The sequence below is a fragment of the Orcinus orca genome, chromosome 1 (assembly GCF_937001465.1).
Source record: "Orcinus orca chromosome 1, mOrcOrc1.1, whole genome shotgun sequence".
NCBI classification, from domain to species: domain Eukaryota; kingdom Metazoa; phylum Chordata; class Mammalia; order Artiodactyla; family Delphinidae; genus Orcinus; species Orcinus orca.
The window spans coordinates 143,851,568-143,869,621 of record NC_064559.1 but is presented as its reverse complement, the minus strand read 5'-3'; the positions used below and the strand labels follow the sequence as shown (position 1 = coordinate 143,869,621).

General features: G+C 35.3%; 1 protein-coding gene and 1 non-coding gene across 3 annotated transcripts in view; one reads left to right on the top strand and one right to left on the bottom strand.

Annotated features, from left to right (window-relative positions):
- The window catches only part of ADGRL4 (adhesion G protein-coupled receptor L4), a 122,116-nt gene that overhangs the window by 85,670 nt on the left and 18,392 nt on the right, over positions 1 to 18,054 (bottom strand). The window lies entirely within an intron of this gene.
- On the top strand, positions 14,939 to 15,045 carry LOC117196633 (U6 spliceosomal RNA). The gene has a single exon (XR_004476907.1). It is a non-coding gene; the product is annotated as a U6 spliceosomal RNA (small nuclear RNA).

Genomic DNA, 18,054 nt, shown 5'->3' with positions numbered 1-18,054 from the left:
CGCGTCAGCAGCCTGTGCTCCGCAACGGGGGAGGCCACAACAGTGAGAGGCCCGCGTACCGAAAAAAAAAAAATAAAAGTTTTACTTAATATTCTTAAAACAAAATTTTATAGCCACTGAGGAGTTAAAGCTTTATTTATATAGTAAAGTCAGAAAATTTAGATGAAATCTTTAGTAACTAGTTTACCACTGAGAGTATTAACTGCAGCCTAATGGAATTTATGAGCAGTTCTGAAGAAATATTTTATTTCTTTAAAGAAGTACAAAGCTGGAAACGAACCAGAAGGGTCACTTAGTTCACCTCTCATGTTTAAATCATCCCAGATAAATGAGGAGCTAAACTATCTGTAAAAACCTCCAGAAAAGTAGATATGACAACTTCTCTTTGTACTCATTCTAGTACATGACACCTCTTACCCTGACAATCTCTCCCTTAATGTAACCTAAATTTCTATTGCTAGAGTTTAAACCCCTTTCCACTTGCACCATCACTGTTTAAGCCTGAGAACAGTAGGTTAATCTCTTCCATGTAAGCAGCTTATACACTGTAGCCTACTACTGGAGCCCTGAGTACTCCTTTTGTCTCTGGTTGAATAGTCATTTTCCAAAATTGTGTTGATCTTTGTGACACCTCTCAGAATTCTTGCCAAAGGCATCAGCCTCTCTACCACAGCCTTCTAATTTTCACTCCTGCCCCTCAACAAGCCCTTTCTCCAAAAGCAGTCACATTAACATGCAAACTTCAAAGAAGACAGTATAAAAAATGTCTGTTGAAAGTAAAAAAGGTGAATATGAAGTGACTAATACAAAGACTGGTTACAAGGAAGCCATGATTATATCCTGCCCATTCCCTTCATGATGTTTCAAATTATTTTGTGTCTGCTTATTCCACTGCTGCTTCAGGTATAAAAGCTAAATTATAACAATTTTTTCACTTATAAAATGGTTACAATAAGAGCACCTACTTCACATGACTGATAAGGATGATATGAGTGAAATGAAAGTAACTGTATTGAGTAGGTGCTCAGTAATTGTTAGCGGTTATTATTAGTAATATTCACAGTACTATTGATTATCTTTTACTCTCTTTAAACATATGAGCCACATAATATAATTTTAATTCTCATAAAAGCCCTGAAAGACTAGGGATATTGTCTTAGAGGAACAAATAAAAGTCTATTTGATATCCTAGTTTTCCCTGGTTTTATAAAAGTGGCTGCTAAAATTTATTAAAATGTCTCTTTCTTGTGTTATGAATTATGTTCATATAATAATGCAAAACAAAAATTAAAAATTAATAAAATTGAATTATTTAAATCATTACATAAACATTCTTTTATGTCCCTTAATGTCCTTAATTACGGAAGATTTCACTATTTTCACTTCGTGTTGTACATATCTTATAATTCATTTTGCACTTTCACCTTTTACCTCTATTTTCAGTCTTCTTTGCAATCTACCTCACCTGTCTATTTTGCTTTCTCTTGAGTTCAGGGTCTTCTAAGAAAATAGTGGCATAATTTTCTTCTTTTTAAGCTTTATATAATTTTTGCATTCATATATTTTAATAAAATATTATTTTTTTAATATTTTTCTGATTCATTTTGCAATTCTAAACTTAAGCAGTTTACCTTGAAAATCTCACTTATATTTCCCATATTTGCAAGCACCATTTCAAAATATGTGTGCATTTCTGTTAGAGCCAGATAACACCTTGCTTTAACATTCTTCTATGAAAGGTAAGGCAACAGCTCACACCAATACGGCTTTACAATCAAGGTCAGGAGGGTTGAGAAATCAAAGCAAACAAACTGATTATAGATCGTGTAAGGTGCTTCTGACTATAAGTAACAGAAAACCCATTTCGAAGTGACTTAAACCATAAGGTAATTAATTATCTCACAAAAGAAAAAGTGCAGCAGTAGAGTGACTGCAAGGTTATTTCCTCATTCTGCTCTGTCATTCCCAGAATTGATGCTTTTTCCCTCAGGCTAGATTTCTTCATAGTCATAAGATGCCTTACAAAGAATTTTGAATTTTTATTGTAACTATATAAAGACTAGATAATCTTAACATCTGTTTCCAACAATAGAAATACTAGATAAAATATGACAAATAAAACAAATGTACTCTTAAAGGTAAAACCGAGAATACTAGAAAGTACAAGAAATCCTCAGAGACAAAAATGAAGAGAAAGATAAAAACTAGGATGTAAAATTAAGCCTCAAAACACTTTTTAGGGGTGATAATTTTCAATGACTTCTCTGGGAGGAAAGGACTGAGCCTGCGCAAGGGGAAGCCAGGACTAAAACCATTGCATAAAGTCAGGATCATCAAAGGGCTGCACACTCAGTGATAGGATGGATTTACCAAGGTCTTCACCAGGGAAAAGGGGTGACAAAAAATTATCTGTCTTGACCTAGGCAATATGTGGGGGGCAAAAACACATTTCAGAATCTGTAGTTACATGCCTATCTGCAGGAACCCCAAGCTGACAAAATAGTAGAAAGTGACTCTGAGGTGGCAGTGATGGGGGCATGGTAGCTGCAAGGAGCAAAAATGAATATTCTTCCTCCATAGAAAGATCCTTGACACAGGCATCACAGGACCCCACACATAATGACTGCGGCTAAAATAAGTCCTACCACTAAAACTAAACACACACACACACACACGCACACGCACATGCACGCACACACACCATTTCTGGGGATCAGCACCAACAAGAAATTTAGGATCTTTTACAAATGGAATTATTGAATACATATATAAAATAACTATGTTTAAAACATAAAGTGATAAGGGATGAAATTTAAAATATCTAAAAGCAATAAAAATATTTCTATTAAGGACTCAAGAAAGTTTAAAAGAATCAAGTAGAAGTTCTAGAATAAAAAATACTAGTTGGAGTTAATAATTTAGTAGACTGTTGCACAACAGATTAGCTGTATCTGTAAAAAATACTGATGTACAGCTAGATCCGATGAAGTTACCTAACACGTGGTGTATACAGACAAAGAGATGGGTAATGAAAAAAAGTTTAAGAGACATGAAGGATAGAAAGAGAACATTCGACTGGAATTCCAATGAGGTTAAATGAGGAAGAGTCATTATTTTAAGAGTTAGTAAATAAAATGTTACAGAATTGAAGATAAGAATGTTTAAATACAGGAAATAAAATTCCAAGCCAGATAAATGAAAGAAATCTAAGCCCAGACACATCACTGTGAAACATCGGAGGTGATCTTATAAACAGATGCTCTTATAAACAGTGTAATAAATTGAATGTTTGTGTGACCCCAAATTCATATGTTGAGGCCCTGACCCCTAATGTGATGACGTCTGGAGATGGGGTTTTGGGAGGTAATTAGGGTTGGATGAGGTCATGACAGTGGAACCCTGGTCCAATGGAATTAGACCCCTATAAGAAGGGACATCATAGAGCTCTCTCGCTCTCTCTCTCTCTCTCTCTCTCTCTTTCTCTCTTTTTCTACCAGGTGAATGTGAGGACAAAGCAAGAAGGTGACCATCGGCAAGCCAGCAACAGAGCTCTCACCAGAACGTGACCATACTGACACCCTGATCTCTGATTTTCAGCCTCCAGAGCTGTGAGAAAATAAATTTCTGCTGTTTAAACCACCCGGTATATGATATTTTGTTGTGGCAGCCTGAGTTGACTCATACATACAACTATAGAGAAAAGATAGATGACCTACAAAGATAAATGACAACAGACTTGTAAAACAGTGACATCAAACAAATGCTATACCATATGCCTTCAAATTTCTTAAAGAAAATTATGTTAACTCACAATGTTACGTTAAAGTACAAGACAAAATTCAGACATTTTCAAATAAATACTGTAAAATGTGACACCAATGGTGAACCTCAGGGCAAAGAATATTGAACCCAGAAAGAAGGAATGGTAAACATGACAGAATGGTGAGAAATAAATGGACAAATAACCAGGTAAGTTTAAAACAACATTACTATGTAAATACAATAGTACACTTAAAGAGACCGCAGAGCAGTGGTTCAGAACATTTGAGAAGCTGGCCTGCCTGTGTTTTGAATTCCATTCGGTCATTAGTTAGCTGGGTCATCCTTGGCAATATATTAGTTTCCACATCTGAAAGATAGGCATCATGAAGATTATATGAGTTAATATAAGCTAAGATCTTAGAATAGTTCCAGGCACAAAACGAGCAAGTTATAGCTCTTAATATTTCTGTGAATATGACTACTATTATTTCAAAATAATAGTGCCTAATTTAAGGGACAAAAAATATCAAACTAAAACATAGGACTATAGTAATAATTCAGATAAGAGTGAGTGACAGGTGTTGAAATATTAAAGTCATATATATATTTTAAATGTAGTTGTTTAAAAAAAAATTTTATTGGAGTAAAATTGCTTTACAATGTTGTGTTTCTGCTGTACAATGAAGTGAATCACCTGTATGTAAACCTATATCCCCTCCCTCTTGGACCTCTCTCCCACCCCCCACCCCCATCTCACCCTTCTAGGTTGTCATAGAGCACTGAACTGTGCTCCCTGTGCTATACAGCAGGTTCCCAGTAGCTATCTATTTTATACATGGTAGTGTATTTATGTCAAACCTAATCTCCCAATTTGTCCCACCCTCTCCTTCTCACCTGTGTCCACATGTCTGTCCTCTATGTCTGTAGAGATAATGATTATCTTCGTCTCGTTTCGTTAATTATGCAAGCTAAAGATTAAGGATACTACTAAAGGAAAATACATAGAAAAGGAAAATGTCTTCTAGCAAATAGTCTGGATAAATTTTGAATGTATCCATCTGGACAGAAAATACATGTCATCTATGAAAAGTTAAAAGTCACACTAGCCTGAATCTTTGACATGAGAGCAGTCAGTGTCAGAAGATATAAAAAATGGTGTACAACATTCTAAAGAAAAGACTGTTTGGTTTAAAGATAGTATGTCCAGACAAGATTTTCAAGTATGAAAGGAGCTATTAAACCTTTTCAAATATACAGGGGCATAAAGGACACAGCGGTCAGAAACCTTCTTGAAAAAACATATTCAATGATGAAATTCAACTAATTGGAGAAGATATTTTTTAATCCCCAGAAATGCAGCATCAATAGTGAAAATTCCTCAAGGGAAGCACTAAAAGCTTTTAAACATAAAAGCAAGACTAAACTTCTATGGGAATCGTAGTAGAACAGAATATCAATAGTATAAGCCTTGATAGGATAAGCAACAAAAACCAGGTAAAAAGGGAAAGCAAGGGAGAAGTGTTACTGTAGTAATCAGTTAATCTTTTATAGCAACAGGCAAACCAGTACTGTTTGAAATTAAAATGAGTAGTTAAAAAATTATCTCAGCACGCTGATTCTATTTATATTTTTTCTTATATTTACACAGTTACTTTAAAATTTATTTCTCTTGTGGTTAAAAAAAGAAATCTGCAATCAGCAATTCCTTCAGTTTCATTTCAATTTCCTTTTCTTCTGTTAACTTCTAGTAAAATGAGTCAGCATCTTTCAGTATATAGTATATTATATACTTTCAGTTATAACAGTCTATTCTTTTTCTTCTGTTAAATCTAGTAAAATGAGAGTGGACACCTTTCAGTAAAATAATAATCCAACTGTTATAATTGTCTATCTATCTATCTACCTATCTATCACTTATCAATCACTTCCCTTATCTATCATGTCCTTTTATAGGTACCTATAGAAAGATCTCCAGAATAGTGTTCATTAAACACATAAAGGCTGACTTGGGGGGCTGGGGATTTTAGTGATGTTTTGCTTTCTCCTTTGTACTTTTTAAATGGCTTGAAATTTTTATAATGAGTATATGTATATATATATATATCACTTTTATAAAACAAAAATAATATTTATAAACAAAAGATTAGAGTTTGTTCCTGATTTGATAAATTTAAGAGCAGTATCTTTTTGTTGTTTTAGTTGTTTTGCACAACTAACATAATATGCTTCCTCCAATGGTAATTTCAGATAGTTAATAGCTATCATATATAATCTCTCATTACTCATGTAAATGAAGATGAAAAACAAAAATTACACATAATAACATCCTCAGATGGCAGAAGACATGAGTGGCAAAGCTTAAACAATATGTGAAAAATATGGTTCATATTTAAGTTTTTATATGACAGAAATATGACTAAGTGACTGTCTTTTTGGCAATGAAATCTGCAACAAAGATATCAATTTTTTTAAAAAGCAGTATTCATTATTTTTTCTTCTTTTATTCAGAATTTCAAAAGATGTGATATGCAATATTTGCAACTAATAAAATACAACTGAAATCCAAATGTGAACTAGGTTTCTACTCAAATTCAAATATTTTCCAAGTTGTTGACTCATCATAACAAAAAGCAGCTGGTGTCCTTTTCAAAATGACTATAAACAATTTAAGTTAACACCTCAAAAGATTATCAAAACAGAAAAAAATGTATTTTGCAAAAGAGATTGGATAGAAAATCTAAAAATGTATTTGACCATAAGGGAGGTATTCTGTAGCAATAAGATGCTTTGAAGGCACTTTAATCTCAACATATGTGTCACAGGACAAAAACAGATAAATCACGGTGGCATGATGGTATAATTTAAAAGGGATATTTTGGAAGGAGCTGTCAGTGCTATTTTTAATAGTAAATTTTCAATCTTAGATGAATTTTTTTACTACCAAGGACATGAGTTAAAAGTAGCTTCAAATCTCAATATCTAAATCAATATTTAACAGAAAGTACAATAATTATAATTTCCATGCATGGCTTCAGATAGTTACATGGTATATATAAGACAGGCTATCACGGTATACTTGTCAAAGAGGACCTCATCAGTACCAGTTGTTTCCAAATTACAGTGGGGGAAATGCACCGCAAAGCACGTGAAAAACAATCCATTGATATACAGGAAAACTGTTAACATTTCTTCACTTATAAATACCTTTTCCTTTTTACAGTTCAGCAGTTATTGATCATAATGTAGAAGGCTATAATTTATAAGTAAATGTATATATATATTGGATGTGCAGTCTAAAAATTCTAATTTACAGCATGAACAGAGTCAAAAAAATCACCATTATTAATTAGAATGGGATTGATTTCCATGTCAATTCTAATTATCTGGTAGTTGTTGATCAGTACACTGTTTTGAGAAAATTCCAAGGCAATGTTCAGTCAGTGTCAGTAAGGGATACTGCTATGGATTGAATATTTGTATCTCTCCAAAATTCATATATTGAAGCCCCAATCCCAGTGTGATGGTATGTGAATGTGCGGCTTTGGGGAGGTAATTAGTTCATGAGGGTGGAGCCCTCACGAATGGGATTGGCACTCTTTTAATTGGATGAAGGGACTAGAGTGTCCCTTCTCTACCAAGTGAGAGTATCAACAAAAACTGGCCATCTGTAAACCAGGAAGAGTGTTCTCTCCAAACATCTACTCTGCTGGCACACTGATCGTGAATTTTCCAGCCTCTGGCATAAATGTTTGATGTTTAAGCCACTCAGTATATGGCATTTGTTATGGCAGCCAGAATTGATTAAGACAGAAATCATGACAGTTATCTATGGGAGAAAACAGGAAGCATGGCATCATTGGAATGGTAATCTGGCATCCTGCTCTAGGCACTGGCAAATAATACTGCTTGCTTAATTTATGTGGATAATTTCTTTGTTTCTATCATTTCCTTTTCAATATTCCAAGACTCCTGTCATTTTCCTAGATAAGCCACATTTATTCCCTCTTCCGTCCCCCACCACTCAAGGATTTGAAATAGCATATGAGGATGCTCTAGATGACAAACCTGTGCCTGTATCTACAAGTAAGCCAGAATCTTTTGTTCTAAACCCTCATTTAGCCTCACGTTTTCTCTGCTCAAAATCCCACCCATTTTTATCTTCATTGAACCTATTCTTTCTTCTAGTCTTTTCTCTCATCTTCTACTCTTTTTCTGCTCAATTCTTTCCAACAGCCTTTATATTTGGTCAATTTCCACACTGGCTTTTTTGTTTACTTTCACAGCTATACTACTTAAAATAATTTCTTTACTTCTCAGGCACTACTCAACCCATTCTTGATTGGATTCAGTCACCAAAATTTCACCAAAGTAGTTCTTGCTCATGCCACCATTGATCTCTATATTAAAACAGTTATTGAGTGTTTTTTAATTTTCATTGGGCCTTTCAGTAGCATTTGAAACTGTGAACTCTTCTTCTTTCTTGCAATACCCATTCCCTTAGTTTTAACAATAACACACAAGTTCTCCCTTCCTTTAAGGCCACATTTCTAAATTCCTTACGTCAATTTTCCTTTCTCTGCTGATTAAAGATTTGAGCTTAGTTCTTCTTTATTTTCATTCGATGATCTCTTTTATGTCATCTCTATAGGTAATCATATTTACTTCCATGGTTTCCATTAACACCAACATTCTGCTAATGATTCCAAAAATTTTCTGTCTATTCAAGACCAACATGTACTGTTGTCTCTACTTAGATGTATGAATAGCATGACAGTGATACCATACAAAACAAAACTAATGATTTTTCTCCATATACATTTCCTTTTCTCATCAAATGAATCAATATCCACCCAATTGTTCATACTACAAACCTAAGAGATATCCTTCACAACTCTCTGTCTCTCACCTGGAACATCCAATTCATCAGCAAGACCTATAGATGTCTACATTTTAAATATCACTCCTATCTGTTTTCTTCCGTCTTTTTGGTCACTAATTTTGACTAAGCCAAAATTCACTATCCCGGACCCATGAGATATCCTCCACTTGCTGAGCCTGCTTCCACACTTTGCTGGCCTTCAATTCATTTACTTTGTAGAAGAAAAGGTGAATATCTGAAAATAGAATCCATTTTTTTCTATGGATAACATCAGGGCCCTACATAATATGACCACTGACCTACATTTTAGATACATGTTCTACAACTATAGCATTTCACTAACTACTTTAGCAACTTATATTTGTTCTTAGAATTTGTATTTCTTTATCGTTCATTAGAGCTTTCATATGTGCATACAATGCTCATTCCTACCTGCCATTTCTATCCTCAAGCACATGCTTCATCAAACTAATTCCCAGCTCAACTCTCAGTTTAAACATTGTCTCCTTATGAAGCTCCCATGATCACTGGAACCACTCAAATGATTAAGTAATCATTGTGTAATAGTGGTTTTAATGTTTCTCTCTCTTTCTAGAATCCAAAACAGCCACATATACTTATTCACTGCTTTATATTTAACCCTACAAAGTGCCTATCACATCATAGGTGCTCAACACGTATTTTTTGAGTGAATGAATGCATGAATTAATGAATGGTAAACTCTATAAAAGAGCACCTGATTTGATTCAACCTTATTGCTCTATCATTAAAAAAGGTAATCTACACTAATTACAGTATGGATTTTTAAATTTATGATAAGCTATCATCATATTCTTTAAAATATTTTTAATAGCAGCTGCATTTTTTGTGTGTCTATAATTTAGAAATATTGAAAAATTAGAATGAAAGTTACAAATGTATTAGAATTTAAAATTTTAAAAAAATTAAAAGTGAAGAATTATGACATAACCTGATACTTTCTTGCCAAGTTACAAAATAAAAGTAATAAAAAAATAAATGTTATTATATTAAGGGTTTAAACACTTTATCACATTTTTTAAAAGTTAAATTCATCATCAGCTCCTTGACAATAATTTTGAAATGACAAGTTTAAAAAAAATAGAGAGGAGTAAATTTAGACTTAGGAGAGACTGATAGGGATTTTCACCACTGGCCAAGTGCTATGATGTTTGTTTTGACTTTTTTTTTTTTTTTTTTACGGTACGTGGGCCTCTCACTGTTATGGCCTCTCCCGCTGCGGAGCACGGGCTCCGGACACGCAGGCTCAGCCTCCATGGCTCACGGGCCCAGCCGCTCTGCGGCATGTGGGATCTTCCCAGACCGGGGCATCGGCAGGCGGACTCTCAACCACTGCGCCACCTGGGAAGCCCTGTTTTGACTTTTAAAAAATATTTATTTGAGATTTAGTTTCAGAAAGATGACTTTTCATTCTTAATCAAATGAATTTGTATTTAGCTTACTTTTCATTTATTGGAAAGTTTTCCAAGAAAGTAAAGATGGTTCAAATGCAGTGAGTAAATACTTGATCATCTTGGGGTGACATAAGTTAAACCATAACTCAGAAATGTTGCTGAACTGAATAAAGGTGTCTTGACACATTTTCACTCAAATCTATCCTCATTCAGAATGAGATGTTAATTTGATGAATGCTTGAACAGCCTTGGAAGAGCAGAATCATAATAGAGTAATTCAAGTCATTCCTCTCAACGAGTTCTTGTCAATGAACACATGTCATTTCTCCAAGGCACTGAAAATCCTGATAGCTGCTGTCCTAGGAGGTTATTCTATGGATCCTTGATTTCTCTCAGAGTTTAAGACTCTACCTAGAGATTATATTGAAATTCCCATCCTTGAAACAAAGTTGTGCCAAATATTTCATCTTTCCATTCTGCAAAATTATTTTCTTTATATTTCTCTCAGAATGATCTTATTCAATGGCAAATGAATCTTATTATTATATATAAGCATCATATATATGTGATCTTGTTATTATATATAATGATCTTATTGTTCATATACACACATATATATATTTCTCTATTCAAATAAGCTTTAAGCTAAATTATCCTGCAAGTCTTTTTTAAAAATTGCATAATAATAATTAAAAGAAACCTCATATATTGGGACTTCCCTGGTGGCACGGTGGATAAGACTCCATGCTCCCAATGCAGGGGGCCGGGTTCAATCCCTGGTCAGGGAATTAAGTCCCACATGCATGTCTCAACTAAGAGGCCACAGGCTGTAAATAAGATTCCGCATGCTTCAACTAAGAAGTCTGCATGCCGCAATGAAGACTGAGTGTGCCACAACTAAGACCTGGTGCAGCCAAAATAAATTAAATAAATAAATATTTAAATTAAAAAAAGAAACCTCATATAGAGAAATATCTATTTTTCTGTGTATCTGTTTATCAGTGTTCATTTTTTTGTTTGTTTTTTAATTTTTATTGAAATATAGTTGATTTACAATCCTCATATACTTTTTTTTTTTAATATAAGCTTTTTTTGTGTGTGTGTGTGTGGTACGTGGGCCTCTCACTGTTGTGGCCTCTCCCATTGTGGAGCACAGGCTCCGGACACACAGGCTCAGCGGCCATGGCTCACGGGCCCAGCTGTTCCGCAGCATGTGGGATCTTCCCGGACCAGGGCATGAACCCGTGTCCCCTGCATCGGCAGGCGGACTCTCAACCACTGCACCACCAGGGAAGCCCTAAGCATTTTTTTTTTTAATATAAGCATTCTTAAGGTCACTTTTCCATAAGCTATGAGAATGTCCCCAGAGCATTTTCTCTGGTTCTCTTATATGCTCGTGGGTTTTTATTTGTTTGTTTCCATTTTATTTTTCTTTTTTAATTGAAAGTTGCAAAAGCTTAACGTTAGGATCAGGCAAAATCTTATATTCATTTTCCATACCAGCAGCTTCACTTCCAGAAGGTTAAGGGTCATAAGGGTTTAAAGCTTCATCTACCACAAAGGTTCTCAATTCTTCATGCACTTTAGAATCACCTGGGGAGTTTAAACAACTCCCAATGCTTCTGTGCCACTGCCACCAGAGATTCTGATTGGCCATGGATGGGGCCCAGGAATGGCAATTTAGAAGCTCCAGAGTGGATTCTAATATGTAAGCAGGGTTGAGAAGCTCTCTCTTTATTCTTTTTTTTTATTTTGGCAGGGGGGGTCTTTTAACATCCTTTACATTTTATACAATCTTCATATACTTTTAAATAGCTAATTTCAATGGGAGATTTGTTAAGCCAAAGAAAAATATTTAGAGTTTCATAATATGTAGATTTGTTCAAGTTTTCATGTAAATCCTGTGTTTTCAAGCAATATTAATTTATTACTCAACTATGATAAATATTCACAGTAAGTGGACTAAACTGTTTCCTCAGAATTTACACTTTTAAATGTTTCCTACTGTACTTAACATCCTCCACTAGGTACCGCATCTTCAATGCTAAACATTTTATATTATATATGCCAATAAATTATAAAAATAATTTATTGGCATATATATATATATAAATTTGAAAGTAATTAGTTCCTAAATATTCTTTTTAAATGTGCTTCTACTTTAAATTCAGTCTTCCACCAAGCTGACCAGGTGATTGGTACAAAGGTAATTTAATGAAAATTGCTCTTTGAAGAAAGCTTACTTCACAAAGGCCAGTGATGGGTGTTGACATGATGTGATTTCTGCCCAGTGCTCTGAATGTCAAAGTGAAGAAATTCAATGAAGCTTGGGTAAATGGTGGGAGTAACTATGACTCTCTTCAGGTAGCCAAATACCTTGTCATCTAATTAGTGGTGCACATGAATGGATGAATGAGATTCCCACTGTCCCTACCTACTATCCAGCGAAAACACAACCAAGGGAACAGACTTGGTGGAATCAGAGGAGAAAGAAGACCCTGTAGAGCTTAACTCTAGTCTGGCATGGTGAAAAGAATGAGAGATGTAGAATAAGTGGGAGGCCCCTGGCACACTCCAGTCCCTGTGAGAGGGTGGGGCGGGGTCCACCGGACTTGCAGGCTGCCAGTGAAATACCACTACTCTGATCGTTTTTTCACTGACCTGGTGAGGTGGGGGGGAGGGGGGCTAGCCCCAAGGGGCTTTTGCTTCTGGAACCAAGTGCCCGGCCACACTCTGGCCATGAGTGACCCACTCCAGGGACAGTGCCAGGTGGGGAGTTTGACTGGGGTGGTACAACTGTCAAATGGTAATGTAGGTGTCCTAAGGGGAGTTCAGGGAGGACGGAAACTTCTTGTGGAGCAGAAGGGCAAAAGTTCACTTGATCTTGATTTTCAGTATGAATACAGAGCATGAAGGTGGGGCCTCAAAATTCTTCTGACCTTTGGGGTTTTAAGCAGGAGGTGTCTGAAAAATTACCACAAGGATAATTGACAGTAACACAATAATAGTAGGGAACTTTAACACCCCACTTACAACAATGGACAGATTATCCAAACAGAAAATAAATAAGGAAACACAAAGTTTAAATGACACATTAGACCAGATGGACTTAATTGATACTTATAGGACATTCCATCCAAAAACAACAGAATACACTTTCTTCGCAAGTGCATGTGGAACATTATGCAGGATAGATCACATCTTGGGTCACAAATTAAGCATAGGTAAATTTAAGAAAACTGAAATCACATCAAGCATCTTTTCCGACCACAACGCTATGAGACTAGATATCAATTACAGGAAAAAAAACTGTAAAAAATACAATTACATGGAGGCTAAACAACATGCTACTAAATAACCAAGAAATCACTGAAGAAATCAAAGAGGAAATCAAAAAATACCCAGAAACAAATGACAATGAAATATGACAACCCAAAAATTAAGTGATGCAGCAAAAGCAGCTCTAAGAGGGAAGTTTATAGCAATACAATCCTACCTCAAGAAACAAGAAAAAATCTCAAATAACCCAAGCTTACACCTAAAGCAATTAGAGAAAGAAGAACAAAAAACCTCAAAGTTAACAGAAGGAAAGAAATCATGAAGATCAGACCAGAAATAAATGAAAAAGAAATGAAAGAAACAATAGCAAAGATCAATAAAACTATAAGCTGGTTCCTTGAGAACTGGTAAACCATTAGCCAGACTCATCAGGAAAAAAAGGGAGAAGACTCAAATCAACAGAATTAGAAACGAAAAAGAAGTAACAACTGACAATGCAGAAATACAAAGCAACTATATGCCAGTAAAATGGACAACCTGGAAGAAATGGACAAATACTTATAAAAGTACCACCTTCCAGAATGAATCAGGAAGAAATAGAAAATATGAACAGACAAATCACAAGCACTGAAACTGAAGCAGTGATTAAGAATCCTCCAATAAACAAAAGTCCACGGCCAGATGGCTTCACAGGTGAATTCTATCAAACATTTAGAGAAGAGCTAACGCCCATCCTTTTCAAACTCTTCCAAAATATAGTAGAGGGAGGAATACTCCCAAACTCATTCCACGAGGCAACAATCACCCTGATACCAAAACCAGAAAAAAGATGTCACAAAAAAAGAAAATTACAGACCAATATCCCTGATGAACATAGATGCAAAAATCCTCAACAAAATACTAGCAAACAGAATCCAACAGCACATTAAAAGGATCATACACCATGATCAAGAGGGGTTTATCCCAGGAATGCAAGGTTTCTTCAATATATGCAAATCAATCAATGTGATACACCATACTAACAAATTGAAGGAGAAAAACCATATGATAATCTCAATAGATGCAGAAAAAAGTTTTGACAAAATTTAACACCTATTTATGATAAAAACCCTCCAGAAAGTGGGCATAGAGGGAACCTACCTCAACATACTAAAGGCCATATATGACAAACCCACTGCCATCATTCTCAATGGTGAAAAACTGAAAGCATTTCTTTTACTATCAGGAAAAGACAAGACTGCCCACTCTCACCACTATTATTCCACATAATTTTGGAAGTTTTAGCCATGGCAATCAGAGAAGAAAAAGAAATAAAAGGAATCCAAATTGGAAAAGAAGAAGTAAAACTGTCACTGTTTGCAGATGACATGATACTATACATAGAAAATCCTAAAGATGCCACCAGAAAACTACTAGAGCTAATCAATGAATTTGGTAAAGTAGCAGGATACAAAATCAATGCACAGAAATCTCTTGCATTCCTATACACTAACAATGAAAAATCTGAAAGAGAAATTAAGGAAACACTCCTATTTACCATTGCAACAAAAATAATCAAATACCTAGGAATAAAACTACCTAAGGAGTGCTCACTTTGGCAGCACATATACTAAAATTGGAACGATACAGAGAAGATTAGCATGGCCCCTGCACAAGGATGACACGCAAATTTGTGAAGCGTTCCATATTTTTTGATGACCATAGTGGTAGTCTGCACCTGGTCCTCCTTATGGCATTTCTAAAAGAAACCCCCGCAAAGATTCACCTTGTTGACTAACAGGTAAAATAAAAGAAAATATTCTAGAGGAAATAATACCAACAGGACTAAAAAAAAAAGTGCCGCCAAAAAGTGAAGAGTCTGCTCTTCCAGGGGAAAGTGCAGTGAAACATGGTATATTTGTAAAAGATGTTCTGTTCCCCTGCACAGAGGTGCCTGCTATACTGCCTATCACACTCTAACAAAATATTAGTATGCTTTAGTAAGACATGTACAAAGTTTCAAATAAATACATTAAGTACAAAAAAAAAAAAAAACTACCTAAGGAGGCTAAAGATCTGTATGCAGAAAACTATAAGACACTGGTGAAAGAAATTAAAGATGATACAAACAGATGGAGAGATATACCATGTTCCTGAATTGGAAGAATCAGCACTGTGAAAAGGACTATACTCCCCAAAGCAATCTACAGATTCAATGCAATCCCTATCAAATTACCAATGGCATTTTTCACAGAACTAGAACAAAAAATTTTGCAATTTGTATGGGAACACAAAAGAACCCGAATTGCCAAAGCAATCTTGAGAAAGTAAAACGGAGCTGGAGGAATCAGGCTCCCTGACTTCAGATTATACTACAAAGCTACAGTAATCAAGAGAGTATGGTACTGGCACAAAAACAGAAATATAGATCAATGGAACAGGATAGAAGCCCAGAGATAAACTCACGCACATATGGTCACCTTATCTTTGACAAAGGAGGCAAGAATATACAATGGAGCAAAGACAGCCTCTTCAATAAGTGGTGCTGGGAAAACTGGACAGCTACATTAAAAGGATGAAATCAGAACACTTCCTAACACCATACACAAAAATAAACTCAAATTGTATTAAAGACCTAAATGTAAGGCCAGACATTATAAAACTCTTAGAGGAAAACATAGGCAGAACACTCTATGACATAAATCACAGCAAGATCCTTTTCGACTCACCTTCTAGAGTAATGGAAATAAAAACAAAACTAAACAAATGGGACCCAGTGAAACTGCAAAGCTTTTGCACAGCAAAGGAAACCATAAAGAAGACAAAAAGACAACCATCAGTATGGGAGAAAATATTTGCAAATGAAGCAACTGACAACGGATTAATTTCCAAAATATACAAGCAGCTCATGAAGCTCAATATCAAAAGAAAAAAACAACCTAATCCAAAAATGGGCAGAAGACCTAAATAGACATTTCTCAAAGAAGACATACAGATGGCCAACAAACACATGAAAAGATGTTCAACATCTCTAATCATTAGAGAAATGCAAATCAAAACCACAATGAGGTATTACCTCCCACCAGTCAGAATGGCCATCATCAAAAAACCTAGAAAGGATAAATGCTGGAGAAGGTGCAGAGAAAAGGGAACCCTTATGCACTGTTGGTGGGAATGTAACTTGATACAGTCACTATGAAGAACTATTTGGAGATTACTTAGAAAACTAAAAATAGAATTACCCTATGACCCAGCAATCCCACTACTGGGCATATGCCTGAGAAAACCATAATTCAAAAAGATACATGTAACACAATGTTCATTGCAGCACTATTTACAATAGCTAGGATATGGAAATAACCTAAATGTCCATCGACAGAATGGATAAAGAAAATGTGGCACATACATATGATGGAATATTACTCAGCCATAAAAAGGAACGAAATTAAGTTATTTGTAATGAGGTGGATAGACCTAGAGTCTGTTATACAGAGTAAAGTAAGTCAGAAAGAGAAAAACAAATACCGTATGCTAATGCATATATATGGAATGTAGAAAAATGGTAGTGATGAATCTAGTGGTAGGGCAGAAATAAAGATGGAGACATTGAGAATGGACTTGAGGGCACAGTGGGGAAGGGGAGGCTGGGACGTAAGTGAGAGAGTAGTACTGACATACATACACTAACAAATGTAAAATGGATGGCTGGTGGAAGCTGCTGCATAGGGAGATCAGCGCGGTGCTTTGTGACCACCTAGAGGCATGGAATAGGGAGTGTGGGAGGAAGGCTCAAAAGGGAAGGTATATGGGGATATGTGTATGCATACAGCTGATTCACTTTGTTGTTCGGCAGAAACTAACACCACATTGTGAAGCAATTATACTCCAATAAAGATGTATTTAAAAAAAAAGAAAGCTTACTAATAAGTAAATGATTAATTTTTTTCCCCTTCAGACACAGAAAGCCTAAAATGTAAGTTGAGGATTAATAAACTATTAGCAAGTAGGGACTAATATACCCTTATTCTAGGTATATGGTTAAGTGCTCATATGTGTTGCTGTTCGTGGAATTTAGGAAAAGCAGAAGAGCACCTTGTTATAACATAACTGCCTAGATGATTTTCATCTGATTTTCTGGATAGTTTGGGAAAGTAGAAAAAGAATGAACCTATCCAAAACAATGTGGCAGAAAGTGACTGACAGATTTACATTAATAACAGTTCACTTACTGAGGCCTTTCTATATGGCCAGTATCATAAGTAAATGCTATATTTTTATTAGCTTCTTTTATCCTCAAAAATATTTTGAAGTTGATAAGACTATTTATATACCAAAGACATAGCAACTGGTCCAAATATGACAGCTAGCAAATGATGGAACCAGGATTCGATCCCAGGGATGCCTTCCTCAGAAGCTCTGCTTCTTCTATAGCTCTGCTTCTTTGGATCGATCTTGGTTCAAAGTGTCAATAGTGTCTGAATCTAAAAAGTTGAGGTACAGATTTTCAAAGCAGGTCTCCATTATAATCCTTCACCTGCTGTAATCTACTTTGAAATAAACTATAGCCATTTTTTCCCCTCCTGTATTTATTATTTGTACTTGGTATTCCAAATTTGAATACTTACCGTATGTCAAAATTTTGCTTTAAATTCTATTCTCTAAGTGCGTCATATTTGTAAGTGTGTCATTCGGTTTTAATATTGTTGTAAGGACAATTTCTTT